The sequence below is a fragment of the Hyla sarda genome, unplaced genomic scaffold, assembly GCF_029499605.1.
Source record: "Hyla sarda isolate aHylSar1 unplaced genomic scaffold, aHylSar1.hap1 scaffold_662, whole genome shotgun sequence".
NCBI lineage: Eukaryota > Metazoa > Chordata > Amphibia > Anura > Hylidae > Hyla > Hyla sarda.
Window position 1 is genome coordinate 27,062 of NW_026610678.1, and position 13,362 is coordinate 40,423.

The window sequence follows — 13,362 nt, forward strand, 5'->3', positions numbered from 1 at the left end:
GTTCTGTCACGCCGAGCGCTCCAGGTCCCCTCCTCCCCCGGAGCGCTCGCGGCGTTCACCTCTTGGTTGTAGCGCCCCGGTCAGACTCGCTGACCGGGAGCGCTGCTCTGTTTCCCCCGGCGGGGATGCGATTCACGCGGCGGGATGTGCCTGCCCGCGGGTCGCATCCCGTTCTGTTTACCTGCCCCGTCCTCCTGCTGATCAGTCCCGGTGCGCGCGGCCCTGCTCTCTATGGCGCACGCGCCGGGTCTCTCAGATTTAAAGGGCCAGTGCACCGTTAATTGGTGCCTGGCCCAATCTGTTCCCAATCACTCCCACACATATAAACCCACTTCCCTGTCCTGTCCTTGTCGGATCTTGTTGCCTTAGTGCCCTGAGAAAACGTTTTGTGTGTATCCCTAGCCTGTGTATCCAGACCCCTTGCTGTTGCCCCTGACTACGAACCTTGCCGCCTGCCCAGACCTTCTGCTACGTCTGACCTCGCCTTGCCTTGTCCTTGTGTAACGCGCCTGTCTCAGCTCTCAGTGAGGTTGAGTCGCTATCGGGTGGAATGACCTGGGGGTTACCTGCCGCAGCAAGTCCATCCCGCTTTGGGGCGGGCTCTGGTGAAAACCAGTAACCCCTTAGATTCCATTCCCCTGGTACCCACGCTATCCGTTCCCCTGGTACCCACGCCATCGCCTCACTGACACACAACGATCGGTGCCGCACGCTATTATCCCAGGGTCCCGGCTATCATTAGCCCCCGGGACCGACCCGGTATGATGCGGGGTCATGGCGTGACCCCGTTTTAAATACCGGGACCGGGCGTAGGGCATACAGGTACGTCCTACGTCCTTAAGAGGTTAACAGCTATCACCCAAATCACAAACCACAGTACCGTACAGCCAGCTCTTAAAGGGTCACTCTCATTAAAATAAATTTTTGCTATTGCACTCCTTATGGTAAAGAAAAATATTTCTAATATACTTTGTTTATTTTTTTTAAAATGAAGTTTTCTATGTTTTATTTGTGCTTAAAAAGGCCCAAGAGCACATTTCCCCCCATCTTATACACAGACTTAGGACCGAAGTCCAAACATACGAAGTGTAGCCTGAAGTGCTGAGGGGGTGTGTCCAGCCTCATCCAATCACAGCTCCTCTCACACTTAATTGCCATATGCTGTTGGCTGGACACCCCCCCCCCCCCCCTCAGCACTCCAGGCTGAACTTCCTGTGTTTGGACTTCGGTCCTAAGTCTGTTTATGAGATGGGGGGAAAATGTGCTCTGAAGCTTTTTTAACCCCTTAAGGACTGAGCCCTTTTTTGCAATTCTGACCACCGTCACTTTACGAATTAATAATGCGAAAACGCTTTTACCGAATATTCTGATTCTGAGATTGTTTTTTCATGACATATTCTACTTTATTTTGGTGGTAAATTTTCGGCGTTAATTGCATCCTTTTTTGGTAAAAAATCCCAAAATTTCATGAAAATTTAGAAAATTTAGCATTTTTCTAACTTTGAAGCTCTCTGCTTGTAAGGAAAATGAATATTCCAAATAAATGTAATTTTTCTTCACAAATACAATATGTCTTCTTTATGTTGGCCTCATAAAATGGATGTACTTTTGCTTTTTGAAAAAATTAGAGGGCTTCAAAGTAGAGCAGCAATTTTCAAAAATGTCATGAAAATTGCTAAATCTGAAGGGACAGATGTTACAGAACTACAACTCCCAGCATGCCTGGGCAGTCAAGGCATGCTGAGAGTTGTAGTTTGGCAACATCTGGAGGGCTACTGTTTGGGCACCACTGTAACAGTGGTCTCCAAACTGTGACCCTCCAGATGTTGCAAAACTACAACTCCCAGCATGCCCAGACAGCCTTTGGCTGTCTGGGCATGCTGGGAGTTGCAGTTTGGCCCTCCTAGTGGTTGCCACAGTAAAGATCGATTTACTTTCACTTTCAATTAGCCCCCCCCACCCCCCACCCCCATCGATTCCCTACCTGAGCAAAGATCCAGCAGGCTCCAGCGAAGATCCCGGGTCCCCAGGCATCTTCTCCTGCAGGTACGGCCTCCATCTTCTTCCCAGAGCCCCTCGACATCCAGGGGCGGGCAGAACGGGGGGTTGCCAACCCCCTGTCCTGCGCTGCCATTGGTCAGAACTCTGTTCTGAGTAATGGCAGGGGATAGGAGGAGATCGCAGCTCTGCGACCTCACTCCTATCCCTTAGGCTGATCGGGGCTGTTGCTGACAGCTCCGATCAGCCCTATTTTCCGGGTGATTGGGTCACCAGAGACCCGATCAGCCCGGAATTGGATAAAATCGCATGTCTGAATTGACATGCCATTTTTCTCCGATCGCCGACATTGGGGGGGGGGGGGGGGGTTGGGGGGGGATTTGCCTCCTGAATGATTTCAGCAGGCATCCGGCTCCGGTCCCCAACCGGCTAGCGGTGGGGAACAGATTTCCCACGGGCGTATCCATACGCCCTGTGTCCTTAAGGACTCGGAATGCAGGGCGTATCCATACGCCCTGTGTCCTGAAGAGGTTAAACACAAATAAAACATAGAAAACTTTTTTTTAACCAAAGTATATTAGAAATATTTTTATTTACCATAAGGAGCAATAGCAAAAAATAGATTTAATGAGAGTTACCCTTTAAGACTTTGACAGATTAATGACAGTGAAGAAGATTTTGTGAAGCAGGCCGGAGGGCTGTATGGGAGGTTACTAAACAGGGGATATCCACCCAAAGTATTGAAGCCAAAGAATCGTCTTACACTGTTAAGAAATCCATATAAGAAAGATATTAATAAAAAGAACAATTCACTTTCACATTCAAATATAGTCCTATGCCCAACAAAATTAAAGAAATAATTAACAAAAACTGGTACATTATACAGAACGATGCTGATCTTAAAAGTATTAGTGACGGTAAACCCCTCGTCTCCTTTAAGAAATGCGACACTATGGGTAGCGTTCTTACACGAAGTAAATTTACAGATCCCAAAAAATCCAATTGGTTCGAAAAAACAGTCCCGACAGGAAATTTTAAATGTGGTTCTTGCACGTGGTGCCCCTTTATGATTACGGGGGGGAAAAAAACAAAGTAGGAGGAGTTACTATACCGATAAGAGAGAATGTTCGCTCCGGGTCTGATGACAGGCGATCAGGGGGCCGGAGCATGACGTCACACGGGGGCAGGGCTGTGACATCACAATGGTCCGGCCCCGTGATCGCCAGTCATCAGACCCGGAGCGAACATGCTCCGGGGACTGATTGTAACGGGGTGCTGCGTCATGAGGGGGTGGGGCTAGGGCTATGACGTCACGAGCTCCCAGCGCCGGCACCCCTCATGACATCCCGCCCCCTCAATGCAAGTCTATGGGAGGGAGCTTGAAAGCTGTCACGCCCCCTCCCATAGGCTTGCATTGAGGGGGCCGAGCGTGATGTCACACGGGGGCGGGACCGTGACATCACAATGCTCCGGCCTCGTGATCGCCCGTCATCAGACCCGGAGCGAACATGCTCCGGGGACTGATTGTAATGTGGTGTTGCGTGCAAGATCACGGGGGTCCCCAGTGGTGGGACCCCCGCAATCAGGCATCTTATCCCCTATCCTTTGAATAAAGCATAAGATGTCTTAGCACCAGAGTACCCCTTTAATGAAGAGCAATAGGGATACAAAAGGAGAGGCTTCGGAGAAAAGGAAAGAGGGATACCATGGAAAAAGGTGAGGGATCAGAAGGGAGAACCCAAGGCCCCGGAGGACATTAGGGAGGTGAATGCTGAGGGGGAATATCTGGTAAGAGGGACGCACACCAGATTCCCCAGACCTTTTGGAATTTGTTCGGGCATTTTCCATGCTTAAAAAACTATTGTTCATACAGAAGAATGGCATTGACTAGCTTTCTCCATTGTGGAAGAGAGGGCGGACGGGGATCCATTCACTGTAGAGCTATAGCTATGAATAGTCCCTCACGGAGGAAAGTCCTCATATGATGTTGCCAGGACTCCTCGGGTAGCAGACCAAAGAGGCATATCAGGGGATCTAGCAGGACGGGGATGGATATTAGGGATGACAAAAAATCAGGGGAATCCGGTCTAGGGGAATGACATCTGTGATGCATCGGAAGGCACCGCCCCATCCTGAAAAGCCTCATCGGAGTGAGATAGTGGGGTGTCCCGGTACTGTATTGCATACCGTACCTTGTGTAGTGGTCCCCAAATTCAGAGTTCCTACGTTCAGGTAGGGTCCCCCAGGTGGGACAGCCCCTAGTCGCCTCATTCTACTCTACTTCTATAATGTTTATAAGTATATATTTAATAATGTAAATATCTAATATAATGCATATTAGTGTACTTACCTTGTTAGCGTCGCAGGACCTTCGGTCATGTGACTGTGTTAATTCCTCTATGGTATGTTAGAGGACCTTTGGAGGTCCTTGGGTCACATGTTACCCATAACTCTGTGTAATGGTGATTGACAGAAGTATTGGACCAATCAGCTTTAGTCCAGCCCCTGCCCATATAAGGGAGCTGTAGCCAATTATCGCTCTCTTGGGTTGCTGCTCTCGTGGATGCCGGACTATCAGGACGGATCTGCGCAAATTTCAAAGACACGAAAGGCCAGAAGTCTGCCGGCCTCAGCACAGAACTAAACCGTGAGTCCTAAACTAAATCCCTGCTAAAGTTAGCGTGACTACTGGACCGAAACTAAATCCCCGAAATCCAGCGGAACAGCGCATATCAGTCTATGGGCTCTAAACCGCTTAAGGTCTCAACCTCTGTCAATCTCTAAGAGACTTTGCATGTACAGAGACTGTTCCGGTTATAAAGCTTGCATAAAATCTTCAGTAAAGTTCCGACAAGTTTCTACAAAACTCTCCGGTTGTGGACATTCAATTATTCTATACCTCCCTATCGCTCTTGGGAAGGGTGGCGGTAGGACAAGCATTACTGAGGAGCCCTCACCCTGGCGTCACCTATAACAAGAGTTAACAAGCAACCTTTAGTAACCGCTCAGCTACAATCCCCCCAGGCTATCACAATAGCAATGATGAATAATGTACAGATGAATTCATTTGTTATTAGCTGCCGGAGAGACTGTTACACGAGAGGACAGAATCTCTGACCAATCCTCCGTACTGGGAGAAGGGACCCATGCCTTCCTAAAAGCCTCCGCCAAATCGACAGTGTTAGCAATTTTAGTCCTGGTCAGATGGGTGTAGAAAATAGAGATGAAGACACGATGACTTACTGAAGTCTCTTACACAGGTCCAGACTGACTTTGGGGTCCCCCGCGAGGCGTCTTATAGATATCTCCAACTCCGCCACGCTCTGACTGCTCAATTTCCCTCCGCGAGACCTCCTATCTCTGCTTACCCACTTATCGGAATCCTTCGCTCCCAAGGATCCTGATAAGTGGGTAAGCAGAGATAGGAGGTCTCGCGGAGGGAAATTGAGCAGTCAGAGCGTGGCGGAGTTGGAGATATCTATAAGACGCCTCGCGGGGGACCCCAAAGTCAGTCTGGACCTGTGTAAGAGACTTCAGTAAGTCATCGTGTCTCCTAATTGAGCAACCCCACGAGATCGGGCTTCAATAATAATAGTCAGCAATTTATTAAAATAACATATGTGTAAATTAAGATCAGTTACTTCTCACAGGGCCCATGTGGGAAGAACATAATCAATAAAAGGAACCAATCAATAATAATTATACATAGATTTAAATATCAAATATTATAACAATGTCCCTGGCATAAAATTGTCTTCTGATGTGTAACCGGTTTATACCCGATAGTGTAAGAAGCAGACGCCAACTGCACAAGAGAAGCAACATACAACTGAACTGATTGTTTCCCTCATTTAAATGTTCAAAGGGAAATGTATCCTTTTTTATAATATTACACAGTTTGTAACAGTTTCCGAATTATGTTACCGATCCTTATAGTGGCAACGCGGGCAGTAGGTGTTGTTACCACAGTGCCTAGATGGTTTTAGTGCACTGGGTCCTCTGCCATCTAGGCACTGTGGTAACAACACCTACTGCCCGCGTTGCCACTATAAGGATCGGTAACATAATTCGGAAACTGTTACAAACTGTGTAATATTATAAAAAAAGGATACAATCACTTTGAACATTTAAATGAGGGAAACAATCACTTAAAGGGGAGCTCCCACCATCCTATTTTTTTTTTCTGTCCCTGCCTATTGCCCATCTATCCCTAACCCCCTCCCTGCTTTTAATTTTTATTTTTACTATATTAAAAATGCCTTTTGTCTGCCCGGCAATGTGCTCACTACCAGGCAGACTTCCCCAGCAGGCACCACGTCACTGATGCCTGCTGGGGGGGGGGACTTCCGCCCTTAGTTCATCTACACAGGATGCCTCCAGCTGTTTCACCACTACAACTCCCAGCTTGCCCTGACATCTATTGGCTGTCAGGGCATGCTTGGAGTTGTAGTATTGAAACAGCTGGAGGCACCCTGTGTAGATAAACTATTAGTTACATGCGGCGCTAGCCCGTCCCCTCCATCTCCCTCCCCCCGCGCCATACCCCATTCCCTCCATCACAACCCTCCCCCCCGCATACCCCGTTCCCTCATTACTGCAGAGTCCGGCAGCAGGCGAGCAGGGACAGCGGCGGTGATGTGCGGGAGGAGTGGCCGGGGAGCCAATGCGCTCGCTCCCTGCCTGTCTGATTGACAGGCAGGGAGCGAGCGCAGGCTGAACGAAAAAGGACCGGTGCCCGGCCGCATCGGTCCTTTTTCAGGTGTGACGTCACGCCAGGCTGCAGCCGGCCACTAGGAGGGAGACCCCTAGTGGCCGGTTTTCAAATGTAAATTAAAGAATTTTAATTTAAAAAAAAATAAAATAAAAATATATTAGAGATATGTTGTAGTACATAAGTACTACAACATATCCAAAAATAAAGTTGGTGACAGGTTCCCTTTAAGCACTTCAGTTGTATGTTGCTTCTCTTGTGCAGTTGGCGTCTGCTTCTTACACTATCGGGCATAAACCGGTTACACATCAGAAGACAATTTTATACCAGGGACATTGTTATAATATTTGCTATTTAAATCTATGTATAATTATTATTGATTGGTTCCTTTTATTGATTATGTTCTTCTTACATGGGCCCTGTGAGAAGTAACTAATCTTAATTTACACATATGTTATTTTAATAAATTGCTGACTATTATTATTGAAGCCCGATCCAGAGATTTATATATATATATATATATATATATATATATATATACACTCACCTAGAAGGTCCGGGCTACTTTTTACTTTTGGTTTCCCTTTTTGAGCAATTCAGGTATAGTTGCATGCCCTAGTTTGACCTCGGTGTGTATTAGTAATTGTGAGCTGCACATACATTCATTTTTTCTCTTCTTTCTAGATTTGTAAATGACTTCTATTAAAAAAAATCTTAATCCTTTCAGTACTTATGAGCTTCTGAAGTTGAGTTGTTCTTTTCTGTCTAAGTGCTCTCTGATGACACGTGTCTCGGGAACTGTCCAGAGTAGAAGCAAATCCCCATAGCAAACCTCTTCTAAACTGGGCGGTTCCCGAGACACGCGTCATCAGAGAGGACTTAGAGAGAAAAGAACAACTCAACTTCAGAAGCTCATAAATACTGAAAGGGTTAAGATTTTTTAATAGAAGTCATTCACAAATCTGTTTAACTTTCTGGAGCCAGTTGATATCCTGGATAACCCCTTTAACATCAGTAAAGGAAGTGACCTTCTGTGACTGTCGCCATTACCTGCAGGGCCAGTTTGTAAAGGAGGAGGAGTCTGCGGAATCGAGGGGGAGGGGGCACCCTCCAGAAATGCACGCATAGAAGTAAAATCCAAAAAAGAGGCTAAGTGATGCTCCGCATTCCGCAGGGGATCTAAGGAGACCGTGCATGCGATTTTATATGGGATGTAGGAGCGGAGCACTTAAAGGGGTACTCTGGCACTAAGACCTCTTATCCCCTATCCATAGGGGATAAGATGCCTGATCACGGGGGTCCGCTGCTGGGGACACCCATGATCTTGCTCGCAGCACCCCGTTACCATCAGTCCCCGGAGCATGTTGGCTCTGGGTTTGATGACTGGCGATCACGGGGCCGGAGCATTGTGACATCCCAGCTCCGCCCCCGTGTGACATCACACTCCGCCCCCTCAATGCAAGCCTATTGGAGGGGGCGTGACAGCTGTCATGCCCCCACCCATAGGCTTGCATTGAGGGGGCGGAGTGTGACATCATACTGGGGCGTGACGTCACAATCCTCCGGCCCCGTGATCGCCAGTCATCAAACCCAGAGCCAACATGCTCCGGGGACTGAAGGTAACAGGGTGCTGCGTGCAAGATCATGGGGGTCCCCAGCAGCGGACCCCCGTGATCAGGCATCTTATCCCCTATCATTTGGATAGGGGATAAGATGTCTTAGCGCCGGAGTACCCCTTTAACACCCGTTTCAGAGAGCACATATAATCTCTGAGAACGGGAAGAGGAGCACCAAGATTGATCTCCCACGTAGGTGACGCACACAGTGGAGACCAGAAAATGCCTGGCATAGAAAGGGTGCATCCGCAGAAAGGCGTAGACAGACGACAAGCACTACTACCATGTGACGCCCGATTGAAACAAGAGCTTCTAACACGCCCCTCACCTACGTCACGCAGGGTGGGAATTTATACCTCCCCCTGCACAGGTGAGATTGAGTCTAAAGAAACACCCTGCTGGTGTGAAACAGCTGTCACTCGTGTTTTATGAGGCGTCCGAACTAACCCTTGTATGCGCTTTTTACACTGTACCCCGAAATAAAGACTGAGCACCAGAAGCGGGAAGTGAACTCTCTTCATTTCTACTCTACTACATTTATTAAGATAGAGATAGGTATAAGGCTATCCTTCATATAAGGTAGAGATAGGCATAAGGCTATCCTTCATATAAGATAGAGATAGGTATAAGGCTATCCTTCATATAAGATAGAGATGGGTATAAGGCTATACTTCATATAAGATAGGCATAGGCATAAGGCTATCCTTCATATAAGATAGGGATAGGTATAAGGCTATCCTTCATATAAGGTAGAGGTAGGCATACGGCTATCCTTCATATAAGATAGGCATAGGCATAAGGCTATCCTTCATATAAGATAGGGATAGGTATAAGACTATCCTTCATATAAGATAGAGATAGGTATAAGGCTATCCTTTATATAAGATAGAGATAGGTATAAGGCTATCCTTCATATAAGATAGGGATAGGTATAAGGCTATCTTTCATATAAGCTAGAGATAGGTATAAGGCTATCTTTCATATAAGCTAGAGGTTGGTATAAGGCTATCCTTCATATAAGATAGGGATAGGTATAAGGCTATCCTTCATATAAGATAGAGATGGGTATAAGGCTATCCTTCATATAAGATAGGGATAGGTATAAGGCTATCCTTCATATAAGATAGAGATGGGTATAAGGCTATACTTCATATAAGATAGGGATAGGCATAAGGCTATCCTTCATATAAGATAGGGATAGGTATAAGGCTATACTTCATATAAGATAGGGATAGGTAAAAGGCTATCCTTCATATAAGATAGAGATAGGTATAAGGCTATACTTCATATAAGATAGAGATAGGTATAAGGCTATCCTTCATATAAGATAGAGATAGGTATAAGGCTATCCTTCATATAAGACAGAGGTAGGTATAAGGCTATACTTCATATAAGATAGATATAGGTATAAGGCTATCCTTTATATAAGATAGAGATAGGTATAAGGCTATCCTTCATATAAGATAGGGATAGATATAAGGCTATCCTTCATATAAGATAGGGATAGATATAAGACTATCCTTCATATAAGATAGAGATAGGTATAAGGCTATTCTTCAGATAAGATACAGATAGGTATAAGGATATCCTTCATATAAGACAGAGGTAGGTATAAGGCTATACTTCATATACGATACAGATAGGTATAAGGCTATCCTTCATATAAGATAGGGATAGGCATAAGGCTATCCTTCATATAAGATAGGGGTAGACATAAGGCTATCCTTCATATAAGATAGGGATAGGTATATGGCTATCCTTCATATAAGATAGAGATAGGTATAAGGCTATCCTTCATAGAAGATAGGGGTAGGCATAAGGCTATCCTTCATATAAGATAGGGGTAGGCATAAGGCTATCCTTCATATAAGATAGAGTGAGCGACTATTAATAGTGTTCAGTATATTGGTCAGACTAGACGGGCTTAAAGGTTCTTATCTGCTGACACATTCTATGTTTCTATGAGGATAGCCATGAGGACAGTATGTTGTGGTAGTGGGACTGTAGGTACCTGTGGTGATTGTGGCAGTTATAGAGGTGAATATAGTGATGGCTGCCAGGCCACCCCCCCTCCCATAGACCAGAATGGAGGGGGTGTGGGGTGACGTCACAGCCGCCCGCACCAAATATTCTGAACATAATGTTTAGGGTGTCGGGCGCTGCATGGAGATCACGGGGGTCTCAGCGGTCGGACCCCGGGATCAGACATCTTCTCCCCTATCCATTGGGGATAAGATGTGTAGGGGCGGAGTACCCCTTTAATCTAAGACGTTCCAACACGCTGGAATTCACCCTCACACGACAGAGCCTGTACCAGCAGCAGAGCATGGCGACCGATTCATGCAGCAGAAGCTAATGGAGCCGCTATTTAAAGGGGCAACAAGATTTATCAGCAGGGACAACAGCGAAATGAAGTATATTGTGCCCGATAGTCCTTCTAGGACAAACGCTCAGTGATGATTGGTCAAGGAATTAGTCCTATCATATCATAGGAAATGACAGGGAACGGGCCAGACACACAACACAATGTCAGCGATGATGATCACAGTATAGGACAGAGATGAAACCTGTCGGGCCCTCGGAAATGCAGGTAAGATTGACGAGCTGTGTGCTCCGATGTGTGCTCTGTGTGCTCCGATGTGTGCTCCGATGTGTGCTCTGTGTGCTCCGATGTGTGCTCTGTGTGCTCCGATGTGTGCTCCGATGTGTGCTCTGTGTGCTCCGATGTGTGCTCTGTGTGCTCCGACGTGTGCTCTGTGTGCTCCGATGTGTGCTCTGTGTGCTCCGATGTGTGCTCTGTGTGCTCCGATGTGTGCTCTGTGTGCTCCGATGTGTGCTCTGTGTGCTCCGATGTGTGCTCTGATGTGTGCTCCGATGTGTGCTCTGATGTGTGCTCCGATGTGTGCTCTGATGTGTGCTCCGATGTGTGCTCTGATGTGTGCTCCGATGTGTGCTCCGATGTGTGCTCTGTGTGCTCCGATGTGTGCTCTGTGTGCTCCGATGTGTGCTCTGATGTGTGCTCTGATGCCTTCGTGCCGACAGCCGTATTCTGAATATTGGATGGTCACACTCTGAGACCCTCAGGAATTTTTGTCCACCTTTGGGGAGGGAGGCAAAATTGGATTTTTAAAGATAAGCTCCACAGCCAGCCTTAAATAAAATAATGGGGGGGGGGGGGGGGGGGGGCAACACTCCACTGCCCCTGCCAGTAATAAGAGGCAGCAGCATCTTCACACTGGAGGACATGTACACAAGGTTTTACATCCATTGTTCCAACCAGACATGAGTGGTCACCAAGGTTGTGCACCGCCACCTCAACAACTGGGAATACACTTTTGGGTCACCAGGTAAGACCATTGTGATAACTCGCCCAGCTTGCCATAGGAGGTCTGTCTTGTCCTCCCTCCAGTGTAGACAGCGTCTGCCAAATATGTGGAAAAACTCATGTTTGTTAAAATGAATCAGGGAGGAATTTATCCTTCCTGTGCCAGATGCCACTTATAAGACAAGACTACCACCACCCCTGCTGTATGCTGGATACTACTACCCCTGCTGTAGGCTGACTACAACTACCACCACCCCTACTGTACTACTACCCCTGCTGTAGGCTGACCACAACTACCACCACCCCTACTGTACTCTTACCCCTGCTGTAGGCTGACCACAACTACCACCACCCCTACTATACTACTACTATCCCTGCTGTAGGCTGACCACAACTACCACCACCCCTACTATACTACTACTATCCCTGCTGTAGGCTGACCACAACTACCACCACCCCTACTATACTACTACTACTACTATTCCTGCTGTAGGCTGACCACAACTACCACCACCCCTACTGTACTACTACCCCTGCTGTAGGCTGACCACAACTACCACCACCCCTACTGTACTCTTACCCCTGCTGTAGGCTGACCACAACTACCACCACCCCTACTATACTACTACTATCCCTGCTGTAGGCTGACCACAACTACCACCACCCCTACTATACTACTACTATCCCTGCTGTAGGCTGACCACAACTACCACCACCCCTACTGTACTACTACCCCTGCTGTAGGCTGACCACAACTACCACCACCCCTACTGTACTCTTACCCCTGCTGTAGGCTGACCACAACTACCACCACCCCTACTATACTACTACTATCCCTGCTGTAGGCTGACCACAACTACCACCATCCCTACTGTACTACTACCCCTGCTGTAGGCTGACTACAACAATCACCCCTGCTGTATGCTGGATACTCATAACACCACCCCTGCTGTACGCTGACTACTCCTACCATCACCCCTGCTGTACACTGGATACTAATAACACCACCCCTGCTGTATGCTGGATACTCATAACACCACCCCTGCTGTATGCTGACTACTTCTACCATCACCCCTACTGTATGCTGAAAACTACTACAACCACCCCTGCTGTACGCTTGATACTACTACCACCATCCATGCTATTGACTGACTATAACTGTCACCACTACTACAACCACCCCTGTTTTTGACTGGCTACTACTGAAACCAGTCCACCTTTACTGCTGCTACTACCTCTGCTGGTTCTACTACCAGGTCGACACAACCAGATGATCCAAAAAGGGTTAATTTCTTTGGCTTCTTATTTGTGAAAAGAAAACCATTTCTTCTCCACTTTCCAGGGTGCTGATCCAGTTGCTATTACCAAAAAGGGATTATTTTTTAACCACCTGCAAAAACCCATTGCAACTTCCCGTACCACCAGAAAGCAACTGCCCTCCAAAAATTAAGGATTTTGGGACCTTTTTAATCTATAAAGGCATAAAGATGCATTGTGTTTGTAAACAAGCTGTTAGTTACCTCCGGGCACCATCTGTTTACCCAGAGTCATACAGACTTTTGCCCCGTTATTTTAGTCTTACCCTCTCAAATCCTTCCATGTTCCACTTCCTTCTTATTCCAGTTGTGGTCCTTGACAGTCCTTTTCACGGATGACAGATTGTATCTGGTACCTCAGTATAATGTAAATATCTATTATTTATCATCAACACA